Source organism: Pelobates fuscus, chromosome 12 (assembly GCF_036172605.1).
Source record: "Pelobates fuscus isolate aPelFus1 chromosome 12, aPelFus1.pri, whole genome shotgun sequence".
Classification (NCBI taxonomy): Eukaryota; Metazoa; Chordata; class Amphibia; order Anura; family Pelobatidae; genus Pelobates; species Pelobates fuscus.
The window spans coordinates 92,826,423-92,838,922 of NC_086328.1; the positions used below are offsets into that span (position 1 = coordinate 92,826,423).

At 39.2% G+C, this 12,500-nt stretch overlaps 6 non-coding genes across 6 annotated transcripts; all 6 read left to right on the forward strand.

The window, feature by feature from the left end:
- The first annotated feature begins 3,755 nt into the window (after positions 1–3,755).
- On the forward strand, positions 3,756–3,838 carry TRNAL-CAG (transfer RNA leucine (anticodon CAG)). The gene has a single exon. It is a non-coding gene; the product is annotated as a tRNA-Leu (tRNA).
- A 1,403-nt stretch (positions 3,839–5,241) lies between these two features.
- Positions 5,242–5,324, forward strand: TRNAL-CAG (transfer RNA leucine (anticodon CAG)). The gene has a single exon. It is a non-coding gene; the product is annotated as a tRNA-Leu (tRNA).
- Positions 5,325–6,727: 1,403 nt separating this feature from the next.
- On the forward strand, positions 6,728–6,810 carry TRNAL-CAG (transfer RNA leucine (anticodon CAG)). The gene has a single exon. It is a non-coding gene; the product is annotated as a tRNA-Leu (tRNA).
- A 2,650-nt stretch (positions 6,811–9,460) lies between these two features.
- TRNAL-CAG (transfer RNA leucine (anticodon CAG)) lies at positions 9,461–9,543 on the forward strand. Its single transcript has one exon. It is a non-coding gene; the product is annotated as a tRNA-Leu (tRNA).
- A 288-nt stretch (positions 9,544–9,831) lies between these two features.
- Positions 9,832–9,904, forward strand: TRNAT-UGU (transfer RNA threonine (anticodon UGU)). The gene has a single exon. It is a non-coding gene; the product is annotated as a tRNA-Thr (tRNA).
- A 1,070-nt stretch (positions 9,905–10,974) lies between these two features.
- TRNAL-CAG (transfer RNA leucine (anticodon CAG)) lies at positions 10,975–11,057 on the forward strand. Its single transcript has one exon. It is a non-coding gene; the product is annotated as a tRNA-Leu (tRNA).
- The last annotated feature ends 1,443 nt before the right edge of the window (positions 11,058–12,500 follow it).

Genomic DNA, 12,500 nt, shown 5'->3' on the forward strand with positions numbered 1-12,500 from the left:
TAGCTTTCTACTTTTCCGTGGAAAACTGTGGATGTGCACAATGAAATACAGGGATCTATTTATTAACCAGTGAAAAGTGCTTTGTTCCATACATAACTACTCAATTTCTACCACAATTCTATTTTAATCTATTCTCCAAGTTACCTATATTCACAACATGTTGAAAACATTGCAATTCCACCATCAGGAGTATTAGCCATTCATTAAACAAACCTCACTGTCTTGGAAAAGTCTACGGATTGATTGAAAAAAAACAACTTTTGTTAAAAGACACTTGCCACCTGCTAACCAATCTCACAGAGGAAGGAACACTTTCCATTTTTATTTTGGAAAATAGAACTCAAGCTTGAATGTTCCATGCATCTGATAATTACAGAGGTAACTTAGCCAGGAGTCAACGCATCACAAGTTGGAATGTTGGAATCAATCCACTGGGATACATTCTGTTGAATTTCAATTATCTCCTAGATACATATATTCACAACATGCTGAAGATATTGCAATTCAGCCTTTGGAATGCCCATATGCGCCACTTATTAAACAAACCTCACTGTCCTGAAAATATCTATGTATTGACCTGTCCGGCACGGTGGTCTCAAGGCTACGTTCGGGTTGTACGCCTCTGTGGCGGCCAGTGTTTGGTTTCTGCTATCGGCGGTCATTTTTATTTGAAACGCTAAGTTTTGAACTGTGCGCATCAAGAGATGCCAGCTACCTCCTTGCTTATCTTTGTCTTTCATCAAGTGGATTTTGAAGAGGAAAACCGACTTTTCAGGCTCATTGCCTCTCAATTACTAATCTCATACAAAAAAGACGCATTCATGTGTTTTCTTTCAAGACGTGCAAGAGAAAAATGCAGATCTTCTAAATTCTACACTATGGACTAAAAAGACATAGCTATTGGGCTGCCTTCCTTGTTAGTAGAGCTGAGGGACTAAAGTAGGATATGACAGAAGTTCCATTTGTCGCTCTCCAAGCTGTCTGCGATAGCCGGCGCTCACTTGCCAGTCAAGCACAAGCCAGTCAGGATGGCCGAGCGGTCTAAGGCGCTGCGTTCAGGTCGCAGTCTCCTCTGGAGGTGTGGGTTTGAATCCCACTTCTGACATTACTGCTTTATTTCTTGCTCAAAGCAACCGCGATCTATCGTTAGCTTGCTTGGTATCGCCAGCTACATTACAACTAATTGGATGACGATATATTGCTGCTGCACTAGGTGTGTTCTCCAATTGTTTCTTTTCTCAGCAACATATTTCAGAGAAGCAAACTGGCTATGTCCTTCAAGAGAAATATTTTTTCTTCCTACCAGATTAATTAACCTTGGTTTTCCTTGCAAGTTGGATGACAACGTTCCACATGTGGAGTTTTGACACCCCCCCAAAGAAGGTTGAATAAGGGCTCAATAGCTCAGGGGTTAGAGCACTGGTCTTGTAAACCAGGGGTCGTGACTCCCACATCACACTCTTTCCAAGTCAATCACATTTTCTTTTAGCTTTCTACTTTTCCGTGGAAAACTGTGGATGTGCACAATGAAATACAGGGATCTATTTATTAACCAGTGAAAAGTGCTTTGTTCCATACATAACTACTCAATTTCTACCACAATTCTATTTTAATCTATTCTCCAAGTTACCTATATTCACAACATTACAGTGAAAGATAAAATTGTGGTGAGAGCACTCAGAACATGCAGAAATAAAAAATATATTACCAAACTTGGTTAAAATGGGAATATCTAGAACAATAAAGCACAAACACATAGAGTAATATTGTCATAAAAGAGATAAAATAATAATATGAGACTGGTTACACTCACATATTGCTGAGTCACTTTAAAAGCTGACTCAGACTTAGGGCTTTTGTGGAGATGAGAATTTTTCAGCTTTAGACGTCCTGTACCGTTTATACTTGGTCTGCACTGGGAAGTGTTTCTTCAAATTACTCCAGGAAGCAAGATCCAATATAAAATTTCTTTATTGTAAAATAACTTGATTATATAAAAAAAAATAGTATCATATATCTTTATCCAATACAGGTAAAAACGTCCTTAAAAGCGCAATACCACGACGCGTTTCGGCACTCTCAGCCTTTCTCAAGTGGTCTGGTCTTCTCATCTCCTAGATCTTCTTTAAATGCTCTGAAATTTGGCGCCCTTTCGTCGGCGTCTTCTGTCTCTTCCGCTTTCGTCATTTCCAAGCGTCCATCAATTACGTTGCGTCATGACGTCTGGCGCCTACGTCATTGGTCCTCGTCCAGGCGTCAGCTTACGTCATGACGTCTTATGGGCGCCGGACCCGGAAGTAGTACCGGCGCCATTTTTCAAAGTCCACTAACATGCAAATTTGCCAGTCCGTTAAACTCCACATTACAAGACAATAGTATATGATATTTAGGGGGAAAAAGGGAAAAGAATACATACTTATTTTCCACATGTAGCAATAGATTAATATAGGGATATTTAATACCTATTAAGAAAGGAAGGAAATCAGGGTTTTTAATGTTTTTAAACATTTAAAATCATATATACTAAAAAAAAACATATATACTAAAAAAGCACATCTAAAATTTTTTTTAAAATTATATACATGAATTAATCTCGAAGTCGATATTGAGGCCATGGGGGGATAATGATTCCAAATTAAAAATCCATTTCATCTCATTTCTGCTGAGGAGACTATCTATATCTCCCCCTCTCCAATGGATTTTTACGGCCTCTATTCCTATAAATTCAAAACCATTTATATTCCCTCCATGTACCTCTAGAAAATGTTTAGAGACATTGTGCAAAGTGAATTTCCTATTTATATTATACACATGCTCCCTCATTCTTATCTTCAGTAATCTCGACGTCTTCCCAATATATTGTATGCCACAAGGACATATTATCATATATATCACATTTTTTGAGTTACATGTAATAAATGATTTAATCTCATGTGTTTTTTTGTTCTGAAACGAGGTAAAATGGGTGACTTTTTTATTCTTATTTTTTCTTAGGGCACACCCTCTACATCTTCCACAGTAGTAGAAACCTTTTTCCCTTTTAAACATGGATACACCTTGAGAATTTTTTTCTTTATCCAGAAAACTTGAGGTCAAAGTTTGTTTAATATTCTTCGCTCCTCTAAATATCAATTTTGGTTGTGTCCCTAAATATTGTTGTAGGCTCTCATCTTGTTCAAGAATATGCCAGTTTGTCTTCATAATTTTTTGTAACTTTTTACTATGGGAACTAAAATTAAAAATCGCCGGTACAATCTTATTATTCTCCTTTTGTTCTTTTTTCTTATATATTAGAATATTTTCTCTTTTTTCTTGTCCTACTTGAGGCTCAAGGCTACGTTCGGGTTGTACGCCTCTGTGGCGGCCAGTGTTTGGTTTCTGCTATCGGCGGTCATTTTTATTTGAAACGCTAAGTTTTGAACTGTGCGCATCAAGAGATGCCAGCTACCTCCTTGCTTATCTTTGTCTTTCATCAAGTGGATTTTGAAGAGGAAAACCGACTTTTCAGGCTCATTGCCTCTCAATTACTAATCTCATACAAAAAAGACGCATTCATGTGTTTTCTTTCAAGACGTGCAAGAGAAAAATGCAGATCTTCTAAATTCTACACTATGGACTAAAAAGACATAGCTATTGGGCTGCCTTCCTTGTTAGTAGAGCTGAGGGACTAAAGTAGGATATGACAGAAGTTCCATTTGTCGCTCTCCAAGCTGTCTGCGATAGCCGGCGCTCACTTGCCAGTCAAGCACAAGCCAGTCAGGATGGCCGAGCGGTCTAAGGCGCTGCGTTCAGGTCGCAGTCTCCTCTGGAGGTGTGGGTTCGAATCCCACTTCTGACATTACTGCTTTATTTCTTGCTCAAAGCAACCGCGATCTATCGTTAGCTTGCTTGGTATCGCCAGCTACATTACAACTAATTGGATGACGATATATTGCTGCTGCACTAGGTGTGTTCTCCAATTGTTTCTTTTCTCAGCAACATATTTCAGAGAAGCAAACTGGCTATGTCCTTCAAGAGAAATATTTTTTCTTCCTACCAGATTAATTAACCTTGGTTTTCCTTGCAAGTTGGATGACAACGTTCCACATGTGGAGTTTTGACACCCCCCCAAAGAAGGTTGAATAAGGGCTCAATAGCTCAGGGGTTAGAGCACTGGTCTTGTAAACCAGGGGTCGTGACTCCCACATCACACTCTTTCCAAGTCAATCACATTTTCTTTTAGCTTTCTACTTTTCCGTGGAAAACTGTGGATGTGCACAATGAAATACAGGGATCTATTTATTAACCAGTGAAAAGTGCTTTGTTCCATACATAACTACTCAATTTCTACCACAATTCTATTTTAATCTATTTTCCAAGTTACCTATATTCACAACATGTTGAAAACATTGCAATTCCACCATCAGGAGTATTAGCCATTCATTAAACAAACCTCACTGTCTTGGAAAAGTCTACGGATTGATTGAAAAAAAACAACTTTTGTTAAAAGACACTTGCCACCTGCTAACCAATCTCACAGAGGAAGGAACACTTTCCATTTTTATTTTGGAAAATAGAACTCAAGCTTGAATGTTCCATGCATCTGATAATTACAGAGGTAACTTAGCCAGGAGTCAACGCATCACAAGTTGGAATGTTGGAATCAATCCACTGGGATACATTCTGTTGAATTTCAATTATCTCCTAGATACATATATTCACAACATGCTGAAGATATTGCAATTCAGCCTTTGGAATGCCCATATGCGCCACTTATTAAACAAACCTCACTGTCCTGAAAATATCTATGGATTGACCTGTCCGGCACGGTGGTCTCAAGGCTACGTTCGGGTTGTACGCCTCTGTGGCGGCCAGTGTTTGGTTTCTGCTATCGGCGGTCATTTTTATTTGAAACGCTAAGTTTTGAACTGTGCGCATCAAGAGATGCCAGCTACCTCCTTGCTTATCTTTGTCTTTCATCAAGTGGATTTTGAAGAGGAAAACCGACTTTTCAGGCTCATTGCCTCTCAATTACTAATCTCATACAAAAAAGACGCATTCATGTGTTTTCTTTCAAGACGTGCAAGAGAAAAATGCAGATCTTCTAAATTCTACACTATGGACTAAAAAGACATAGCTATTGGGCTGCCTTCCTTGTTAGTAGAGCTGAGGGACTAAAGTAGGATATGACAGAAGTTCCATTTGTCGCTCTCCAAGCTGTCTGCGATAGCCGGCGCTCACTTGCCAGTCAAGCACAAGCCAGTCAGGATGGCCGAGCGGTCTAAGGCGCTGCGTTCAGGTCGCAGTCTCCTCTGGAGGTGTGGGTTCGAATCCCACTTCTGACATTACTGCTTTATTTCTTGCTCAAAGCAACCGCGATCTATCGTTAGCTTGCTTGGTATCGCCAGCTACATTACAACTAATTGGATGACGATATATTGCTGCTGCACTAGGTGTGTTCTCCAATTGTTTCTTTTCTCAGCAACATATTTCAGAGAAGCAAACTGGCTATGTCCTTCAAGAGAAATATTTTTTCTTCCTACCAGATTAATTAACCTTGGTTTTCCTTGCAAGTTGGATGACAACGTTCCACATGTGGAGTTTTGACACCCCCCCAAAGAAGGTTGAATAAGGGCTCAATAGCTCAGGGGTTAGAGCACTGGTCTTGTAAACCAGGGGTCGTGACTCCCACATCACACTCTTTCCAAGTCAATCACATTTTCTTTTAGCTTTCTACTTTTCCGTGGAAAACTGTGGATGTGCACAATGAAATACAGGGATCTATTTATTAACCAGTGAAAAGTGCTTTGTTCCATACATAACTACTCAATTTCTACCACAATTCTATTTTAATCTATTTTCCAAGTTACCTATATTCACAACATGTTGAAAACATTGCAATTCCACCATCAGGAGTATTAGCCATTCATTAAACAAACCTCACTGTCTTGGAAAAGTCTACGGATTGATTGAAAAAAAACAACTTTTGTTAAAAGACACTTGCCACCTGCTAACCAATCTCACAGAGGAAGGAACACTTTCCATTTTTATTTTGGAAAATAGAACTCAAGCTTGAATGTTCCATGCATCTGATAATTACAGAGGTAACTTAGCCAGGAGTCAACGCATCACAAGTTGGAATGTTGGAATCAATCCACTGGGATACATTCTGTTGAATTTCAATTATCTCCTAGATACATATATTCACAACATGCTGAAGATATTGCAATTCAGCCTTTGGAATGCCCATATGCGCCACTTATTAAACAAAGCTCACTGTCCTGAAAATATCTATGGATTGACCTGTCCGGCACGGTGGTCTCAAGGCTACGTTCGGGTTGTACGCCTCTGTGGCGGCCAGTGTTTGGTTTCTGCTATCGGCGGTCATTTTTATTTGAAACGCTAAGTTTTGAACTGTGCGCATCAAGAGATGCCAGCTACCTCCTTGCTTATCTTTGTCTTTCATCAAGTGGATTTTGAAGAGGAAAACCGACTTTTCAGGCTCATTGCCTCTCAATTACTAATCTCATACAAAAAAGACGCATTCATGTGTTTTCTTTCAAGACGTGCAAGAGAAAAATGCAGATCTTCTAAATTCTACACTATGGACTAAAAAGACATAGCTATTGGGCTGCCTTCCTTGTTAGTAGAGCTGAGGGACTAAAGTAGGATATGACAGAAGTTCCATTTGTCGCTCTCCAAGCTGTCTGCGATAGCCGGCGCTCACTTGCCAGTCAAGCACAAGCCAGTCAGGATGGCCGAGCGGTCTAAGGCGCTGCGTTCAGGTCGCAGTCTCCTCTGGAGGTGTGGGTTCGAATCCCACTTCTGACATTACTGCTTTATTTCTTGCTCAAAGCAACCGCGATCTATCGTTAGCTTGCTTGGTATCGCCAGCTACATTACAACTAATTGGATGACGATATATTGCTGCTGCACTAGGTGTGTTCTCCAATTGTTTCTTTTCTCAGCAACATATTTCAGAGAAGCAAACTGGCTATGTCCTTCAAGAGAAATATTTTTTCTTCCTACCAGATTAATTAACCTTGGTTTTCCTTGCAAGTTGGATGACAACGTTCCACATGTGGAGTTTTGACACCCCCCCAAAGAAGGTTGAATAAGGGCTCAATAGCTCAGGGGTTAGAGCACTGGTCTTGTAAACCAGGGGTCGTGACTCCCACATCACACTCTTTCCAAGTCAATCACATTTTCTTTTAGCTTTCTACTTTTCCGTGGAAAACTGTGGATGTGCACAATGAAATACAGGGATCTATTTATTAACCAGTGAAAAGTGCTTTGTTCCATACATAACTACTCAATTTCTACCACAATTCTATTTTAATCTATTCTCCAAGTTACCTATATTCACAACATTACAGTGAAAGATAAAATTGTGGTGAGAGCACTCAGAACATGCAGAAATAAAAAATATATTACCAAACTTGGTTAAAATGGGAATATCTAGAACAATAAAGCACAAACACATAGAGTAATATTGTCATAAAAGAGATAAAATAATAATATGAGACTGGTTACACTCACATATTGCTGAGTCACTTTAAAAGCTGACTCAGACTTAGGGCTTTTGTGGAGATGAGAATTTTTCAGCTTTAGACGTCCTGTACCGTTTATACTTGGTCTGCACTGGGAAGTGTTTCTTCAAATTACTCCAGGAAGCAAGATCCAATATAAAATTTCTTTATTGTAAAATAACTTGATTATATAAAAAAAAATAGTATCATATATCTTTATCCAATACAGGTAAAAACGTCCTTAAAAGCGCAATACCACGACGCGTTTCGGCACTCTCAGCCTTTCTCAAGTGGTCTGGTCTTCTCATCTCCTAGATCTTCTTTAAATGCTCTGAAATTTGGCGCCCTTTCGTCGGCGTCTTCTGTCTCTTCCGCTTTCGTCATTTCCAAGCGTCCATCAATTACGTTGCGTCATGACGTCTGGCGCCTACGTCATTGGTCCTCGTCCAGGCGTCAGCTTACGTCATGACGTCTTATGGGCGCCGGACCCGGAAGTAGTACCGGCGCCATTTTTCAAAGTCCACTAACATGCAAATTTGCCAGTCCGTTAAACTCCACATTACAAGACAATAGTATATGATATTTAGGGGGAAAAAGGGAAAAGAATACATACTTATTTTCCACATGTAGCAATAGATTAATATAGGGATATTTAATACCTATTAAGAAAGGAAGGAAATCAGGGTTTTTAATGTTTTTAAACATTTAAAATCATATATACTAAAAAAAAACATATATACTAAAAAAGCACATCTAAAATTTTTTTTAAAATTATATACATGAATTAATCTCGAAGTCGATATTGAGGCCATGGGGGGATAATGATTCCAAATTAAAAATCCATTTCATCTCATTTCTGCTGAGGAGACTATCTATATCTCCCCCTCTCCAATGGATTTTTACGGCCTCTATTCCTATAAATTCAAAACCATTTATATTCCCTCCATGTACCTCTAGAAAATGTTTAGAGACATTGTGCAAAGTGAATTTCCTATTTATATTATACACATGCTCCCTCATTCTTATCTTCAGTAATCTCGACGTCTTCCCAATATATTGTATGCCACAAGGACATATTATCATATATATCACATTTTTTGAGTTACATGTAATAAATGATTTAATCTCATGTGTTTTTTTGTTCTGAAACGAGGTAAAATGGGTGACTTTTTTATTCTTATTTTTTCTTAGGGCACACCCTCTACATCTTCCACAGTAGTAGAAACCTTTTTCCCTTTTAAACATGGATACACCTTGAGAATTTTTTTCTTTATCCAGAAAACTTGAGGTCAAAGTTTGTTTAATATTCTTCGCTCCTCTAAATATCAATTTTGGTTGTGTCCCTAAATATTGTTGTAGGCTCTCATCTTGTTCAAGAATATGCCAGTTTGTCTTCATAATTTTTTGTAACTTTTTACTATGGGAACTAAAATTAAAAATCGCCGGTACAATCTTATTATTCTCCTTTTGTTCTTTTTTCTTATATATTAGAATATTTTCTCTTTTTTCTTGTCCTACTTGAGGCTCAAGGCTACGTTCGGGTTGTACGCCTCTGTGGCGGCCAGTGTTTGGTTTCTGCTATCGGCGGTCATTTTTATTTGAAACGCTAAGTTTTGAACTGTGCGCATCAAGAGATGCCAGCTACCTCCTTGCTTATCTTTGTCTTTCATCAAGTGGATTTTGAATAGGAAAACCGACTTTTCAGGCTCATTGCCTCTCAATTACTAATCTCATACAAAAAAGACGCATTCATGTGTTTTCTTTCAAGACGTGCAAGAGAAAAATGCAGATCTTCTAAATTCTACACTATGGACTAAAAAGACATAGCTATTGGGCTGCCTTCCTTGTTAGTAGAGCTGAGGGACTAAAGTAGGATATGACAGAAGTTCCATTTGTCGCTCTCCAAGCTGTCTGCGATAGCCGGCGCTCACTTGCCGGTCAAGCACAAGCCAGTCAGGATGGCCGAGCGGTCTAAGGCGCTGCGTTCAGGTCGCAGTCTCCTCTGGAGGCGTGGGTTCGAATCCCACTTCTGACATTACTGCTTTATTTCTTGCTCAAAGCAACCGCGATCTATCGTTAGCTTGCTTGGTATCGCCAGCTACATTACAACTAATTGGATGACGATATATTGCTGCTGCTCTAGGTGTGTTCTCCAATTGTTTCTTTTCTCAGCAACATATTTCAGAGAAGCAAACTGGCTATGTCCTTCAAGAGAAATATTTTTTCTTCCTACCAGATTAATTAACCTTGGTTTTCCTTGCAAGTTGGATGACGACGTTCCACATGTGGGGTTTTGACACCCCCACAAAGAAGGTTGAATCAGGGCTCCATAGCTCAGGGGTTAGAGCACTGGTCTTGTAAACCAGGGGTCGTGAGTTCAAAACTCACTGGGGCCTCTTAGACTCCCACATCACACTCTTTCCAAGTCAATCACATTTTCTTTTAGCTTTCTACTTTTCCGTGGAAAACTGTGGATGTGCACAATGAAATACAGGGATCTATTTATTAACCAGTGAAAAGTGCTTTGTTCCATACATAACTACTCAATTTCTACCACAATTCTATTTTAATCTATTCTCCAAGTTACCTATATTCACAACATGTTGAAAACATTGCAATTCCACCATCAGGAGTATTAGCCATTCATTAAACAAACCTCACTGTCTTGGAAAAGTCTACGGATTGATTGAAAAAAAAACAACTTTTGTTAAAAGACACTTGCCACCTGCTAACCAATCTCACAGAGGAAGGAACACTTTCCATTTTTATTTTGGAAAATAGAACTCAAGCTTGAATGTTCCATGCATCTGATAATTACAGAGGTAACTTAGCCAGGAGTCAACGCATCACAAGTTGGAATGTTGGAATCAATCCACTGGGATACATTCTGTTGAATTTCAATTATCTCCTAGATACATATATTCACAACATGCTGAAGATATTGCAATTCAGCCTTTGGAATGCCCATATGCGCCACTTATTAAACAAACCTCACTGTCCTGAAAATATCTATGGATTGACCTGTCCGGCACGGTGGTCTCAAGGCTACGTTCGGGTTGTACGCCTCTGTGGCGGCCAGTGTTTGGTTTCTGCTATCGGCGGTCATTTTTATTTGAAACGCTAAGTTTTGAACTGTGCGCATCAAGAGATGCCAGCTACCTCCTTGCTTATCTTTGTCTTTCATCAAGTGGATTTTGAAGAGGAAAACCGACTTTTCAGGCTCATTGCCTCTCAATTACTAATCTCATACAAAAAAGACGCATTCATGTGTTTTCTTTCAAGACGTGCAAGAGAAAAATGCAGATCTTCTAAATTCTACACTATGGACTAAAAAGACATAGCTATTGGGCTGCCTTCCTTGTTAGTAGAGCTGAGGGACTAAAGTAGGATATGACAGAAGTTCCATTTGTCGCTCTCCAAGCTGTCTGCGATAGCCGGCGCTCACTTGCCGGTCAAGCACAAGCCAGTCAGGATGGCCGAGCGGTCTAAGGCGCTGCGTTCAGGTCGCAGTCTCCTCTGGAGGTGTGGGTTCGAATCCCACTTCTGACATTACTGCTTTATTTCTTGCTCAAAGCAACCGCGATCTATCGTTAGCTTGCTTGGTATCGCCAGCTACATTACAACTAATTGGATGACGATATATTGCTGCTGCACTAGGTGTGTTCTCCAATTGTTTCTTTTCTCAGCAACATATTTCAGAGAAGCAAACTGGCTATGTCCTTCAAGAGAAATATTTTTTCTTCCTACCAGATTAATTAACCTTGGTTTTCCTTGCAAGTTGGATGACAACGTTCCACATGTGGAGTTTTGACACCCCCCCAAAGAAGGTTGAATAAGGGCTCAATAGCTCAGGGGTTAGAGCACTGGTCTTGTAAACCAGGGGTCGTGACTCCCACATCACACTCTTTCCAAGTCAATCACATTTTCTTTTAGCTTTCTACTTTTCCGTGGAAAACTGTGGATGTGCACAATGAAATACAGGGATCTATTTATTAACCAGTGAAAAGTGCTTTGTTCCATACATAACTACTCAATTTCTACCACAATTCTATTTTAATCTATTCTCCAAGTTACCTATATTCACAACATTACAGTGAAAGATAAAATTGTGGTGAGAGCACTCAGAACATGCAGAAATAAAAAATATATTACCAAACTTGGTTAAAATGGGAATATCTAGAACAATAAAGCACAAACACATAGAGTAATATTGTCATAAAAGAGATAAAATAATAATATGAGACTGGTTACACTCACATATTGCTGAGTCACTTTAAAAGCTGACTCAGACTTAGGGCTTTTGTGGAGATGAGAATTTTTCAGCTTTAGACGTCCTGTACCGTTTATACTTGGTCTGCACTGGGAAGTGTTTCTTCAAATTACTCCAGGAAGCAAGATCCAATATAAAATTTCTTTATTGTAAAATAACTTGATTATATAAAAAAAAATAGTATCATATATCTTTATCCAATACAGGTAAAAACGTCCTTAAAAGCGCAATACCACGACGCGTTTCGGCACTCTCAGCCTTTCTCAAGTGGTCTGGTCTTCTCATCTCCTAGATCTTCTTTAAATGCTCTGAAATTTGGCGCCCTTTCGTCGGCGTCTTCTGTCTCTTCCGCTTTCGTCATTTCCAAGCGTCCATCAATTACGTTGCGTCATGACGTCTGGCGCCTATGTCATTGGTCCTCGTCCAGGCGTCAGCTTACGTCATGACGTCTTATGGGCGCCGGACCCGGAAGTAGTACCGGCGCCATTTTTCAAAGTCCACTAACATGCAAATTTGCCAGTCCGTTAAACTCCACATTACAAGACAATAGTATATGATATTTAGGGGGAAAAAGGGAAAAGAATACATACTTATTTTCCACATGTAGCAATAGATTAATATAGGGATATTTAATACCTATTAAGAAAGGAAGGAAATCAGGGTTTTTAATGTTTTTAAACATTTAAAATCATATATACTAAAAAAAAACATATATACTAAAA